At 37.7% G+C, this 15,351-nt stretch overlaps 2 pseudogenes; both read right to left on the minus strand.

Moving 5' to 3' along the window:
- Positions 1 to 1,575: 1,575 nt before the first annotated feature.
- Positions 1,576 to 8,083, minus strand: LOC121463251 (annotated as a pseudogene).
- Positions 8,084 to 12,677: 4,594 nt separating this feature from the next.
- LOC121463252 lies at positions 12,678 to 14,924 on the minus strand (annotated as a pseudogene).
- Between the last annotated feature and the right edge of the window lie 427 nt (positions 14,925 to 15,351).

The following is a 15,351-nucleotide window of genomic DNA, read 5'->3' on the forward strand; positions in this document are numbered from 1 at the left end:
TCCCAGCACTCGGGAGGCAGAGTCAGGCGGATCTCTGTGAGTTCGAGACCAGCCTGGTCTACAGAGCTAGTTCCAGGACAGGCTTCAAAGCCACAGAGAAACCCTGTCTCGGAAAACAAACAAACAAACAAACAAACAAAAAAAACCCCAAAACAGAAAAGAGATGTAGAGGAAAACTTGTGTAAAAGAAAGACGCATAGACATGTAAAATGAGATGTTCTAACTGAATATTGAAATATGTAACTGTGCAGGAGAGAAATGTTTGCATGTTAAGAGAGATTGTCAAGAAAGAGAGACTATGTAAGTTAAAGTGTCGGAGAAGGTTACCACCAGGAAAGTGTGCGCTTCCTTATTTACCCCAGAGGTAGAAAGGAAGTCTAGTCTCTACCACATTCACGAATTTTCTTTACATACCCTGGTGCTTACTTCTGGAAACTGACCCCCCCCCAAATAGGCAATTTATAGATTCAATGCAATCCCCATCAAGGTCCCATCAAAATTCTTCACAGATCTTGAGAGGACAATAATCAACTTTATATGGAAAAACAAAAAACCCAGGATAGCCAAAACAATCCTATACAATAAAGGAACTTCTGGAGGCATTACCATCCCTGACTTCAAACTCTATTACAGAGCTACAGTGATGAAAACAGTGTGGTACTGGCATAAAAACAGAGAAGTCGACCAATGGAATCGTATAGAAGACCCGAATTTTAACCCACATTTCATTTTATTTATGACAATCATAAGCATTACACACAACTCGGAATCTTCACATGGCAGAGCAAAGAACTCAAGGCTGTGTTTAGCTGCTCTCCTCTCTTCCTTACAACTAGGAAGCCTTAAGTCTGACAGAGATGGGAGCCTGGATAGTTGCAATTCCCAGTTTTGCTTTTGATGAGAATCTCAGTTCCTCAGATTGGTACCAGGGTCAAATCCAGGGTCCAGTGTGTGGTACACAAGGCTGTACAACTGAGGCACACACTCCCTCTGCTCTATGGCTTTATTAACAAGTAGAAAGAGCCAAGGCATTCTGTTTTAAAAATAGAATGAGTGACAGTTGGCAATTACATGGAATGATCTGAACAAGATCCTATAAGCTAAGGCATGTTTTTACCTTGATAAAAGTGATCCATAACCAAATCGACAGGATTGTTTGGTTTCCAGACAGTGAAGGCAGAGGTGGCCTCTCCAGCCTCCTTCCCTGTGGACTGTATCTCTCTCACACTCGGCTAAGCTTCCGCCGTGGCTTGCTGCCACGACCGAACTGCTTCTGCCCAGAAAGAACGCGGGCTGTCTCTCTTAGAACTACAGGACCTTGGCATGAAAAACCCACGTCAAGAACCCCACGGGCAGGTCTCTTAAAAAGCAGAGTTGTACAGGACAATAGGTGAAAACCACTTTAGTTATGAACTTACAAGTGAGAATGTATTTTCAGAGCTATAGCACACAGAGAAGAGATACTCCACAAATTATGCCCGAAAGTTATGGTAGAAAGAGAGCTTTCGACTGGAGTAGAGGAGGTGATGAACATTTACAAAAGAGAAACAAGTTGGGAGTCAAGGGATCGGCGGATCACTGGGCTTTAGTCATAACCGGGTTTCTGGGAGCGCTTAGGACCTTTGCTTTCCTCTCCTTCCGTTCTTGCTCGTGTTTCTTCCGTTGTTCTTCCCTGGTGTGGAGGTGAGGCTGCTTGTAAGTTCTCCGGTGGAAGCTAACTCTGCTCACACTCTCCTTCAGAGAACTGTTTTCTTTAGATTGCCCCCAAGATTTCAGCTTTCCTTCGTGTGGCTTGTAGTTGCGGGGCCGAGACAAGCTTGCCTGGAGATCAAAGACCGGTTTTTTACTAGAGCCTGGAGTCTGTGCTGCTTCAGCTGCCAACTCGGATGGGGTAACAACTGCAGTAGTAGAATTCTCTGTGGTCTTTAACTTAGGTGTCCTGAACTCAGACTGGCCTTTTGAAGCTCTCCCGGGTAGGGTCACACATGGAGACTTTCTGGCCGGAGTCTGTTCATTGTCCTTGGTAGCAGCTGAAAACCTGACATTCATCTTAGTTGCTGAAAGCACAGAGTGTTTGCCTGACCCCATCAGACACATAGTATCCTGACTTTCAGGGCCGCGGAACTGGTCTCGTGAGAACTGCTGCCTGGCAGGAGTACAGGGAACAGAGAGTCTTCCTCTTGCTGGAATGGGGGGGTCCCTCTCCCTTTTTTCTCAAGCTGCTTTAGTCCATTAAGTGAATTGTGTCCTTTAAAGTGTTTCATTTTTCTCCCAATATATTCATCAATGGATTCCATTTTCTTAAAACGTAGCTGAAACTTTTCATGCCTTGAGCTAATAACTTCACAACCCCTCTTTACTGCTCCCAAGTATTTCTTTGAGTTCTACTGATCCATATTTGACATTCAGATTTGTGAAAGTTGCATTTCTGTAACTGGCATTTAGTCTTATGTCCTCAAGATTCATCCATCTTGTTCCAAGTGACAGAACTACATTCTTTTCAAAGTCTGGTAATTTGCCATAGTGTGTTTGTATCACACTTTCTTTACCTGCTCAACTGCTGAGGGACACTGCATTCCATATTTTGATTTTTGTGGACAATAATAAAATGAGTGGGAGAATCCTATTGACCACAACTGATTTCAATTCCTCTGTATTCTCAGATGTAGGACTGCTGGATCATATAATATTCTTATTTTTTTGAGGAAAGTCCATGTGGTTTTTTACAATGCTTTCCAACATTCCAACAAAAAACACCGAGATCTTTTCTCCATACCCTTTCTAAGCTTTGTTGTCTATCATCTTTATTTTAAAGAAGAGATATTCTGTGGAGTGATTTTTCCATTTGATTTAATTTGCATCTCCCTAATAACCAATGATGCTGGGCACAAAATGAACTTGTTGGACATTAATATTTTTTGTAAATTATCATGTATACAGTGTTCTGCCTGCATGTATACCTGCAGACAGAAAAGGGTGCCAGATCTCATTATAGATGGTTGTGAGCCACCATGTGGTTGCTGGAGACTGAACTCAGGACGTCTGGGAGAGCAGCCACTGCTCTTAACCACTGAGCCATCTCTCCAGCCCTAATGTGTGTTGTTTTTTAGAGCTGTCAGCTCAAATGCTTTGTCCACTTTAATTGTATTGCTTTCTTGCTTTTGGTTGTTTATGTTCCTTATATATTTCAAATATTAACCTCCTCTCAGATATATACTTTGCAAACGTGTAGTTTGTGTCTTTACTCAGTTGAATGCTTATTTTGCTATGAAAAGGAAACCAATTCTTATGTTTTTATTTTTATTACTTGAATTTTGAGAGTTATTTGCCAAGCACAAAAATCTCAGACCAATATTGTAAAGTTATCTCCCTATGTTTTGGTCTATTAGTTTACCATTACAGGTCTTAAATATAAGTTATTATTTATTTTGAGTTTTTGTGCCTGCTCTAAAATAGTGTTCTAATTCCATTATCCTGAAAATAAATAGCCTATTTCCTCAGCATCACTCACTGATTGAATGCCATTTCTGTATTGTATATCTTGGTGCCTTTGTCAAAAATCGGTTGGCTATAAATTTGTAAGTTTCTATCATTCCATCTCCATCCCTTGATGAGTTTTTAAAAAATACCAGTGGCATGCTGTTTTGCTTATAATTACTTTGTGTTTTGAGTCAGGTATTGTGATACTTTCAACTTTGCTTTGGTTTTTGATTTTGCTACTTGTGGCATTTTGTAAATGTCTTACAAATTTAAATATTGTTTTACTATTTCTATGAAAAATTACTTTGGAATTGTAATTGAGATTGGACTAAATTGGTATCTAACTCTGAGTAGTATGAATGAACATTTAAATACTTTAATTCTTTCAATCTATGAATATGAGATGTCTTATCATTTATTTGTATTCTTAAAGTTTTAAACAAATATTAATACTTCTCACTATAAAGGCATTTCACTGTTTGTTAAATTTAAACCTAATTATTTTATTTGTAGTTTCTAAGGTAAGTGGTATTGGGTTTTGAGAATCTCACTCATCCTTTTTGGATAGTTTGTTATACATATATAGAAGAGTTTTGCGTTGATTTTATACTCAACAACTTTACTGAATTTGTTAACTAGTTCTCTGTCTCTGTCTCTCTCTCTCTTTGTAGGATAGTGTGTTCAGGACTTTTTCTTTGCATTCTCTGAATAATTTTATCCACAGTTAATATTTAATTTATAAGATCTTGTCACAGAGATAAATTCACTTCCTTGTTTTTTCTTAGAATGTATTTTATTAATTACAGAGGGAATAAGTTACTCAAAATATCTCTCTAAAGATAAACTGGAAATCTTGAAATCACCACACATTCAATTTGGATATTCAAAAGATGATACCAGAGAAGTGGCCAAAGGGACAGACATGAATTTCAGCCTTGGTAGTACTTGATTGATGCTTAGGTGTTAAGAACCACAATCCAGACTGGGCATGCTAGTACACGCCTTTAATCCTAGCAGAGCCATAGGGGTATCTTTGTGAATTCTAGGCCAGCATGGTGCACACAGTGAGGTGCAGGACAGCCAAGATTACACAGAGAGACACCATCTCAAACACACACACACACATCAATCAAATGGTAGGTTTAGATTTTGGGAAGAATGGAATGGAACTGGGGCTATGAACTATAACAATTTGTCTTGATTTGATTAACATTAATACAAGCACTATTAAATCTGAAGTGCATTCATCTCCTAAGGTTGAACATTTTTTTTGAAAGATAATACAGTGTGCCTAAGTGTCTCCTTCACTTATGGTAAATAATAAATAGCTCTATTTAACTTTAATTTCTTTATTTTGACAGTGCTTTTTTTGGCAGATAAAAATAAAATAAAAAACAACAACAACTCCGTTTAGACCTAACAGAATTGACTTAAACTTTGGTGAGTTATTTGAAAATTACTGTGGGTTATTGCATCTGAGTAGAATGTTGAAAAAGACAACCCTGAGATGTCACCCTTGTCATGGCACCAATGAAGAAGAAGTCAGCACTATGTTATGCATTGGGTTCTTTTCCTCCTTGGTTAGTTTACGTGACAGACCATAAGGACTCCAGGGCGCGCACACACATGAGAGAGAGAGAGAGAGAGAGAGAGAGAGAGAGAGAGGCAGTAAAATGCAGTAAAATTCTATAATCAAGAGAAAATGGATGCAACATGCATTACTCCTTTTGTAACACACTGGATCTGGGCAGTTCAGGAGGTATTTGGTTTCTTAAGTATTATTTTATTTATATGTTTGAGTGATTTGCCAATATGTATGTCTGTGCTCTGTGTGCATGTATGGAGCCCATGGAGGTCAGAAGAAGTTTTGGATTCTGTGGAACTAGATTTACAGGAGGTTGTAAAACACTATGTGGTTGCTGGGAACTGAATGAGTGCCCTCTGCAAGACCAGCTAGTGCTTTTAACATCTCTCCCACCCCAGGAGGGATTTTTAAATGTCTGAAATGAGACTCTATTTTCTTAGGATGAACACTTTGTTAGCACTGTTAGCAAATTTACAGATGAAGACAGAACAACCAGTTTGTAATTCCCATGACTAATCCTCTGTTGTGCAGGTAGAATATGGCAACTTTTATTGTAAATTTACTGAGTGTTGGAAAAAATTAAAATATTTCTTAAAAATAATATCAGATCATCACTCTAAAGTGAGTACTATCAACAGAAGCTACTAATCTAACCGGCAACTGGTAATTGAGGGAGACTCTTAGAGTTGAAGCAATATTTGAAAGTAAACAGAAAAGCAAAGTTATAGATGGTCTCAGCCATTTCACAAAGCATTTTATTTTATAATTTTGGGGAGAATATAACTATTTCCATCCCAAAAAGAATAAAGCAATTGATTCAAGCTTGGAAAGTGGTTCCTGCTGATGCTTGAGCAGTACCTGTCTGCTTTCCCTTAGCACAGAATGGTAGAAACTGAGATTCCCACCTGTTCATCTGGGTTTAAAAATATTAACAGTTGCATACTGAGAAGATGTGATGAGCTTGAGAATGAGATGCACCACCCAGTGGCGTTGTGAGAGCTGACCGGGTGGTGTGCTCACTGGTAAAGGCATGCAGGTCTTGTGCATGGATTGGGCTTCTCTTCTCTCTTCAGCTCACAATGGGAGATTTGACTGAGGTGTCCATCATCTTCGGGACAGAATATGCATGTAGTCCTCTTGTCCCTAAGGTTTAACAAAAGGTTTTGCCGATGATAAGGTCAGGTTTTGTCACTTGGGTTAAGTTGTGGACAGACCTACATGGCAGTGATCTGTCTGGAATCTTGACTTTATGACTTTACTGCTCCTCTGCCGTTTCTCAGAGCCAGTTTCCCACTCTGCTTAATACTGAGAAACATTCTGTATACACAGCAGAGGGATGGGGACTGTGGAATATTCACATTGAACCCTTCAAGAAAATGAGAGAGAAGACCCACACAACTTGAAAACTATAATTAACACAATTTTCTTGTATTTGAGGGTTAAAAAAAATAAGATTTCAGTTGCCTTGGTCACAAAAAATGACTATATATAATGGTGTATATATTAATTTGTTCCATTTTTATAACCACTTTACTATCTGTATGCATCACATTAGATCATGTTAAAAGCCTCCAAAACATACAATGAAAATTATATTTAAAAAGACAAATAAGATGCTTCTATATCCTCTATAAATTGAAAAAGTTAAACCTGGGATGCAGAAGGCAGCTGAGTTCCAGGTGAGTTCCTTTTACATTCTTAAGAATTTCAGAGGTTTCAGACTTTATCAGAAGGTTATAGAAACTAATATCAGATTTATGGACTTGATAACATTCTTCTATTTATTTACTATTGAATCTGTCAGGAAATGTTGGAAATATATTGAATTTTTTTTCTTTACCTGGACAGAGAGATTGTATCTGTCTTTTATATTTCACTTGAGTGACAATCCACGTCACAACTGAAAATTGAATGTATGGTCAAAAATTTTGTATTCTGACTGCTATTGAAAAAGAGGTCATACTAATTGAAACATCTTTTTGGAACTCCCTGAGGAGTTAACTTAGAGATTCTTTAAAAGTAATATTGTTTGTCTTACTTTATTTTCTTCATCTTTCCACCCAGGAAAAGTGGGTGAAAGCATAGGAAGTCAAAAGTCAGTCATTTGAAGATAATGTATTAATTTGAAGAGAACATTTCATTTTATTGATTGACCTAGAAAGATATAACTAAATGCTAATGGAATGGGAGCAGAAATTGTGTATTCTAGAATATTCTTGCAGATGTGTAGCTGTGGTCATGTTTATCAATAAATCTCTTATTAATGGAATGGCAATAGACCTTGATGTGATAGACTTCATGTGAAATATTTTGATCATTCTTAAGTCACTCAAAGGACATACAACGTGTGATTTGCTCAGGCATTGCAAAGGTGGATGATGAAGAGGCTTTCTCAGCTGTCTTGTAGAAACATGATGGGGAAAGGTGGGTAGAGTTAATTCCTGGAATCTAGGCGTCACAGGAGAGATAGCCTCCCCCACATTCAGAGCTGATGCTTACCTTTAGAGGTGAGGGCCTCAGAGGTCTTGGATCTGGGAGCAGAAGCACACAGTGAGATATTGTTAGTGGGTATGACTGGAGCCCAAGCTGCCGTGTGCTTAGATCTTTGCTGTAGATCTCGTCTGACAGTTCTGAAGGGGCTCAGTGGAAATGGTTCTGAGGGTGCTGAGAGAATTTACAAATAAGTAGGATAAGCATTGATGTTGTCATCCACAGCCCACCAGAGGATGCTGAAAGTATTCATTAAACCTTCAGCCAGTACTCCCGTTGATAAAGCTTAATGGGAATTCGGCAATGAAGGGAATCTGGAATATGTGTAGTAATTTCCAGAGTTTCTGATTATTACCTTAGAGCAGAATAGAGGGCTGGAACCAAGAGACAGCTATTCATGGACCTTCAACTTAGTCCTACCTGCCTTCAAAAATGTGGGCTTGACCAAGTTTTTCTGTTCATAGCTGGGAGTAGAAGGATTGGAAGTCTTTGCTGGGCCATGATGTGGAAACCTCACTTACCTTCCATTATTTAAATCTGTTTCCAAACAAAATGAACATTCTGGTTTTCATGTGCTCTAATTAAAATAAACATTAAAGATGCAACACACTATCCCAAATGATCAATATTATTTTACTGAATGGATCAATCAGGAAAGAAAGTGTTCATAGAAACCATATAGCGTGCACTAATGCAAGAACTATGGCTCGATTTCTTTTTCAAATTTGAAACATTTTAAGGATGGAGGTTCTGCTTTACTTCTTGTTTTTTTGAATGTTTAGTTGAAAGAAAACAAAAGGAAAGTTTTATAATGTACAATAAAAAATAAGAGAAACTAAATTTTGATTTTCTTATTTTTCCAGTGCTATTCAGTTTTCTTAAAGAAAAGGCAAGTGATTCAACTGACAAGCAGACTCTACAGGCAGCCTGTAAAACCCTAGATTTTGCAAACTGAAAAATAGATGAGAGTTCATTGTGCAGTACCATTTTAGGGCAATAGCAGATACTCATTAATTTGCCAGTTTCAGTAAGAGTTGTCATAAATACAGAAATTACAATGTTCAAGATGTTTTTCTGTGAGAGTGTATTAAAAATTTTAATGCATTCCTTATCTGTTTGTCAACTTGTAATTAATGTAACTGAAGTAGGTTTTTTTTTTGTTAAACTAAAAATTGCTTTTAGTACTTTTTTATTTAAAAAAAAGCAATTTGAAAACATCTGGATTCTGTTTTCTTGGCTCACGGTCCTAGTTTGCTACATTGCTCTTTCCTCTTGTAGATGCAAGGATGGTAATTTAAATGAGATGAAGTCAAATGTCACTCGCCATTTTCCATCCTTACTAAAAGAAAAGAGACTCTATAGGAGTTCTTTTTGTAAAGGCTGACTTACTCAGCAACTATGTAAATGCTTAGGATTCATCCCAATAACACCCTTGATGTTGTATCTTGTGGTTAATATAACATGTATATGTTGCTCATGAACATTCAAAACTCATAAACATTATGAATTAACATGACAGGATCTCACACATGAAAAATATTTCTATTAAGAAGGATAATAATATGTTGTAATAAGATTGGCGGGCTGGGCTGCGTTCCTCCATCCAGCTAGCTTTACCCGAAATAATTACATGGAAACTGTATTCTTTTAAACACTGCCTGGCCCATTAATTCCAGCCTCTTATTGGCTAGCTCTTACATATTGACCTAACCCATTTCTAATAATCTGTGTAGCCCACAGGGTGGCTTACCAGGGAAGATCTTAACCTGCGTCTGTGTCGGGAGTGAGAATCATGGCGACTGCCTGACTCAGCTTCTTTTTCCCAGCATTCTGTTCTGTTTACTCCACCCACCTAAAGGTTGGCCTATCAAATGGGCCTAGGCAGTTTCTTTATTAATTAACCAATGAAAGCAACAGATTAGAAAGAAATCACTCCCACATCAATAATATGCCTTTAGTAACTAAAGTTTGGCACAGGCTTATTTCACCTCGAATATATTGAGGAGACTAAGAATTTAAAACTTTGCTCATTCTGTTGTTTTCATTCCTTTTAAGGGAAGCATCCCTGAGTTGCATAGTCCTGGTGATATTTCATTCTGTTTAGTTTATTCTCAAAATCTTAATTAGGAGCAAACAATAATTGCTTCTCCTCTAGTCACAGCACTTCGTGTCACAGAGGGGTTGTTAGCTTAATTTTCTGACATACAAAAAAGGAACACTACTTCTTTGATGTGGTTTTCCAGGGGATTAAATGAAATGATAGCTGTAGAGTGCTTAGCATAGCCTCTGACCATCATCATTGGCTTGTCTCTAAAGCCATGTTCCTCTTTCTCTCTGTAAAGTACTTTCAATACTCATGGCATGCTAAAAGATAGATAAGAAGATTTGATCAAGGAACAGAATTAGCATTAGCTTAACCCAGATGATCCCCTGGTGGTAGAATGCCTGCTCTAGACTCATTGACGAAGATCCTGCATCTTCACAGCATCTAGTTGGCTCATCAACATGCTCATGCTTAAGAAGCACTTGGACGAGTGTATAAGAAGGATTTACTTCTGAGTCATTTGATGCATTTGCTATTGTAATTACAGAACTCAATAACTGCCAAGTGAAGGTAAATGAAATAGGCAAAGATATTGTTTCATTTATGAGATTAGACAATGTTTGGATAGTAATGATGGAGCTTCAAAAATTCTGCTGTATTAAATGTGAGATGACTGTGAAGACTGGAATAATGCTAAAATATACAAGGATTTCTATGCTCTTTTGAGGTTTTATCTATGAGTTATCCATTAAAATCTTCTTTAAGGTACTTTAATGACATTTTTGTATTGGCCAGTGATATCATTGAAAAGTGTTCTCAGCTACAATGATGAAGGAACATGAAGGAGTTTACAGTAGTTGGTTGTCCACTAATCACATACCTGGACAGCCAGTTCTTTCTTAAAGGAGAGACAAAGCAATGTTCTCATTTCTGCTACAATCTCAATTGCTTCTTTTTCTTCTTTTTAATGTGTAAGATTGTGAGTATGAATATGACAAAACTAATCTGAAAAGCTATAGACACACAAGCACAGCATAATAAATAAACTTTTTAAATCATTGTTTCTTTTATTTTATTGACTAAAAATGCCTGCAAATGTGAAAATTTTGAACATCTTGGGGACAAAGATAATTTATACATTTTAGTGGTGGTCTTTGGAACTTAACAATCACCATGTTTCCAGCACACAAATCTCTGTGAATTTAGTTATTAATATCTGTACTTAAAACTTTGGATTGAATCTTACATGATTTTCAAATTATTATAATTTTGCTAGTCAAAATTCTAACCACAGATTATTTTATTCAGGTTGTACGGTACATATCTCAGCACCAAGAAAGTACCTGAGTGCTGTATGAGGCATTTTCTACCATCTCTACTAGGTTTTAAAAGCTAGAAATAGTCAATAGGAAGAATGTCCACCTGAATTATCTATTTATGTCTCAAGCTTTGTCACATTAAAGCAAGCTGGTGTGGTAAGAAGATTTGAGGTAGAAAGTCTGCTTAAATCTGACCACTGTCAATGAATTCCTATTTAATGTTGGAAAATTGACAATGAGAGTATCTATCTGACAAGTAAAAAAAATGAAGTTAATTTGTTGACTTCCCTCAATGAGTCAATGAAGTTTATTATGTAAACATAATATGTAGACATGTTATGTAAACATTTTACCTAATTTAAATTTCAAATTGTTATGGCATTATATATTGTCTACATTAGGCAAATGAACAGTGTGATGCAAGTCAATTGGTATAGTACATGTGAATTAAGTTATATTCAAATTTGGATGCTGTATTGTTTTATATACCAATTTCAATCTCAATAATAAGTCTGTAATTCAAATACATATATGTCTAGAATAACTCTTAAAATAACTCTTAACCAGACACCACAACAATGTTAGGTGTCTGATACCCCTACATAATGAGTGAACACATGAACCATGATTTATGCTAGAGGTTACCAAATTTTATAAACCAAGTTTTCCAGTACTGTTCTATTTGAGGGGATAAAAATGGAGGTATAGAGGATCAGGGAGTTTTTTTGTTTTGTTTTGTTTTTGTTTTTTGATCAGTGCTAAGGATTCCACAGCTTTCCTGTGACCTTATCAATAGCAGGAGGAAGATGATTGTTTTTTTCCTCAAAGTGGAAATCCTTTGGATTATAGAAGTGGAAAGGAAGAGCACCCATAGAAGAGAACTTGAAATGCCTAATGAGGCTTAAGCAAAGGCTGATTTTGCCCTTCACCAAGAAGTCAGCGACTTTGAGACTAAGTTGAGTTACTCTTACCCAACACGGGTGGGAAGAGTTTCCATCAAGTGTGGCAGAATGAATGCTTCTTGGGATGCTAAGGTGGACCCAATGAAGGGGACAACACTGGAGTGAGGAGGCAAACAAGAATTACAGTTACAATATTTATACCTACTTTATCATTTATCATACCTAAGGAAAACTATAACTATAAATTCTTTTTTTTCTGAAAACAAGTTTTATTTAAATAAGGGTTTAAATACATTACATAACATTAAAACTGTAAGGGAAAAGAAAACCAAAAAACCAGTTTGTTCTTTCACATGGCACTGGGTAGCTGCTACCACTGAGTTGAAACATACAGCTAGCCACATGACCGATGGCATCAGTTTGGTATCTATTCCCTTGTCATAAGTTTAATTGATACGAGGCTGGCCCCACCCTTCAGTTCTTCCAACATCCCTTGCGATATGCCTGGCTAAAAATATTACCCTTGTGGCAAGCCACATGTCCATGACCCCTGGGGAAAGATGGCCATTTCTGAATTCTGCCTACCTGGTCGGACACCAGGGGCTCTTACTAGAGATTCCCTCTAGTGGCATAGCTACTGTGGTGTTACCCATTCTCTTGTTCACCTGGGCTGTTCAAGTGGTGACATTCTCCTAGGGCAGGGGATTCTGTAGGGGGAGAGCCAAGGAGCTTCTGGGCAGACACAGCCTATGAACTTGGGGCTCTGGGCTTGGCTGAAACATAGTTACTGCTTTGTTTCAGGCTGGACACTGCCGGGGCTACTGCTTGACCTGTTTAAATGAGGGACTTCCAGACTAGACAGCATGGCTCTTTTCAGTTTATTGCATGAAGGAGTTACACTAGTCCAAGTTAAAAGCGGACCCCAAATGGTTACATTATACAAGCTGTGAGGTTTTTAAACTTGTGACAAGGGACAGGAGGGAAATTCTACTCATTGCAAGGAAATCCTCACTTAAGCTTCAGAGTCACAAGCACTTAAAACCCATGAACCTTCAGCTGATCGTCCTTAGCCAGTCCAATCTCTATTAGGAACTGGCATATGTTCTTGCGCTGGTCACCCTGTAGCTGAACTACTTCTCCATATTCTGGATGCTCAATTACAGTACCATTGCAGGCAAATTTCTTCTTAAACACCTTCACTAGTTTCTTTTTATCGTAATCATCAGCGATCCCTTGGACAATGGTAAGGGTCTTCCTGCCGTTTCTCTGTTGAATTCTTATGTGGATATAATCCTCAGTGCCAGCAGGAAGCAGGCCATTTCCACCGAGGAAAAGGAATCGTATGGGGGGACTGAGCGTTGGGAAGAGAGGGGGCTCGAGGGGGAGGCAGCTGAGTCCTCGGCGGTGGCTCAGTGACTGGGGCCCTATAAATTCTTCAATTCCATCAAAGATGGAATATAATATTATAGGATAATAATATATCCAGATGGATATAATATTATAGGAAGTGCATTGTAAGAAACTTCCAAAACTCTAGAATTGAAAGAGACATCTTGCTACCTGGACAGTCACCCAAAGTTCTTCTGTACTATTGGAACAGCCATCTTCAACATACTGGCCCATAATATCCAGCAGACTTTCCCATAAAGCAGGAAATTTCAAAGACCGTTCTGCCTATATTGGCAGTTTGTCAGTCATTTTCTTCTGTGTCCTGCAGAATGTCTGGCAGACTCATTCATGAACATGAACCCTGAAGGACTGTCTCACCTTTAGGCAAGTTCAACAGTCATTTCTCTGTGGGTCCTGCATGTCCAGTTCAACAGTCCAGGCAGAAGCAGTTTCTTGTCCAAACCATAAAAAGCTTCTTCAATGCCCATCTTCATCTTGAAGTAGCTTGTGCTGCCAGGAGCAAATGTGTTTCATTTTCATGAAAAGTCCAAAGTTATTAAATTAAAACATTTTAAATACCATATTCTGAAGGCCTCTGAAAGATTTGAAGAATACCTTTCTAACTGAAATATATCTCTATACATCTGGAAAATCTAACAAACATGACTATAAGATTGACTGTTATAAATGAGTATCTATTAACTGATATTTCTTAATTATACTTTACATTTTTAAATGAGCTACACAAACACAATACCTTAATCAAGATCAGAAATACATATATATTAATTAAAATTGACCTTAAATTTGATTCAGTACACCAAGATCCAGAATAATGCAAATTATTCATATCTATACCATATCCCCCTTTAAATGTAAACAAACATTTATAAACACTATTTGGGAATATGGGCATAGTTTTCTCCATCAATTCCTGCTGATTGTTGGACATAGTAATTTTGGGGGTTGTTCATGGCGACCTTTGGAGGGTTTTGTTCCATCACACCACACCAGTCTGGAAGCAATCCACAGGTTCGCATCCTCTGAGAAAACAAGAGCAGATCCTTTGTCCCAAAGCATCATATCCTTAGACCTAAATTTGGAAGTCATGATACCTTTAAAATATACATGCTGGTTTAGCTTAGCAGCCCATACAATGAAATGTCTCTCTGTACTTAGCTCCTTCACAGTCAAAAATTCAAAAATAACACAAAAATATACATAATCCAAACTCTGTGAATTTTTCATTTTTCATGGCTTATTTTTCTTTTTTACTCCTTTTAATCTATGACTATCTGTATTATGTCTCTTTAAAGACTTAACCTTTTTTTAAGCATTAACTTTTTATTTTATAACTCTTTATACTTTTTTTCTTCTTTCTTCCAAGTCTACGTATATTTATCCAAAACTATGACTCATCTGGATTTGTCTTTATTGCATATCTGTAATTCTTTGCTGTCAGAGCACTTTTTAAAATGCTAAGTCCTTCTTAAAATTAAACTGCGCCATTACTATGATATATATGGTACTTTCTGTTTGCTCTGCACAGTCCAGCATGTCAGAGTTGTTGGCTGCTGCTGAGAGCCATGCCCACAGTGCCATTCTCAGGCACACAACTAGTCCCTGTTGCCACCAAGCAAGCCACAGTATGCGGCTCACCAACCCCATGCAAATATTCGGTCTCCTAGAAGAGCCAGAGGTCGTGCTCGCAGCATGGCCCATAAAGCCAACATTTCAAAATGGAGTGGCTTTTTTCCCACTACAGCTGAATCAGGAAATCCTCTTTTAAAGGAGTTAGCACACCACCAGCAAAATGCTGGCTACTATAAAGCCGTACTTAACTTTATTCTTTTGTGTTTAAAATTACTTTTTAAGTTTTCTCAGGTTTTAAGTGGATTTTAGTTAGCCACATTGGGCACCAATTTGTGGAAGGAAGCTACTTGTTGGTTCCCAGCTGTCCATCTATCTTAGACCCAAATAATCACCCAGGAACTGTATTAACTAAATCACTGCTTGTCTCATTAGCTCTATCTTCTTATTGACTAACTCTTACATGTTAATTTAACTAATTTCTATTAATCTGTGTATCACCATATGGCTGTGGCTTGCTGTGTAAATTTCCGGGGTCTGTCTCTCACAGGG

Source organism: Microtus oregoni, unplaced genomic scaffold (assembly GCF_018167655.1).
Source record: "Microtus oregoni isolate MIOR12 unplaced genomic scaffold, Mior012 000026F_ref0000081, whole genome shotgun sequence".
NCBI classification, from domain to species: Eukaryota; Metazoa; Chordata; class Mammalia; order Rodentia; family Cricetidae; genus Microtus; species Microtus oregoni.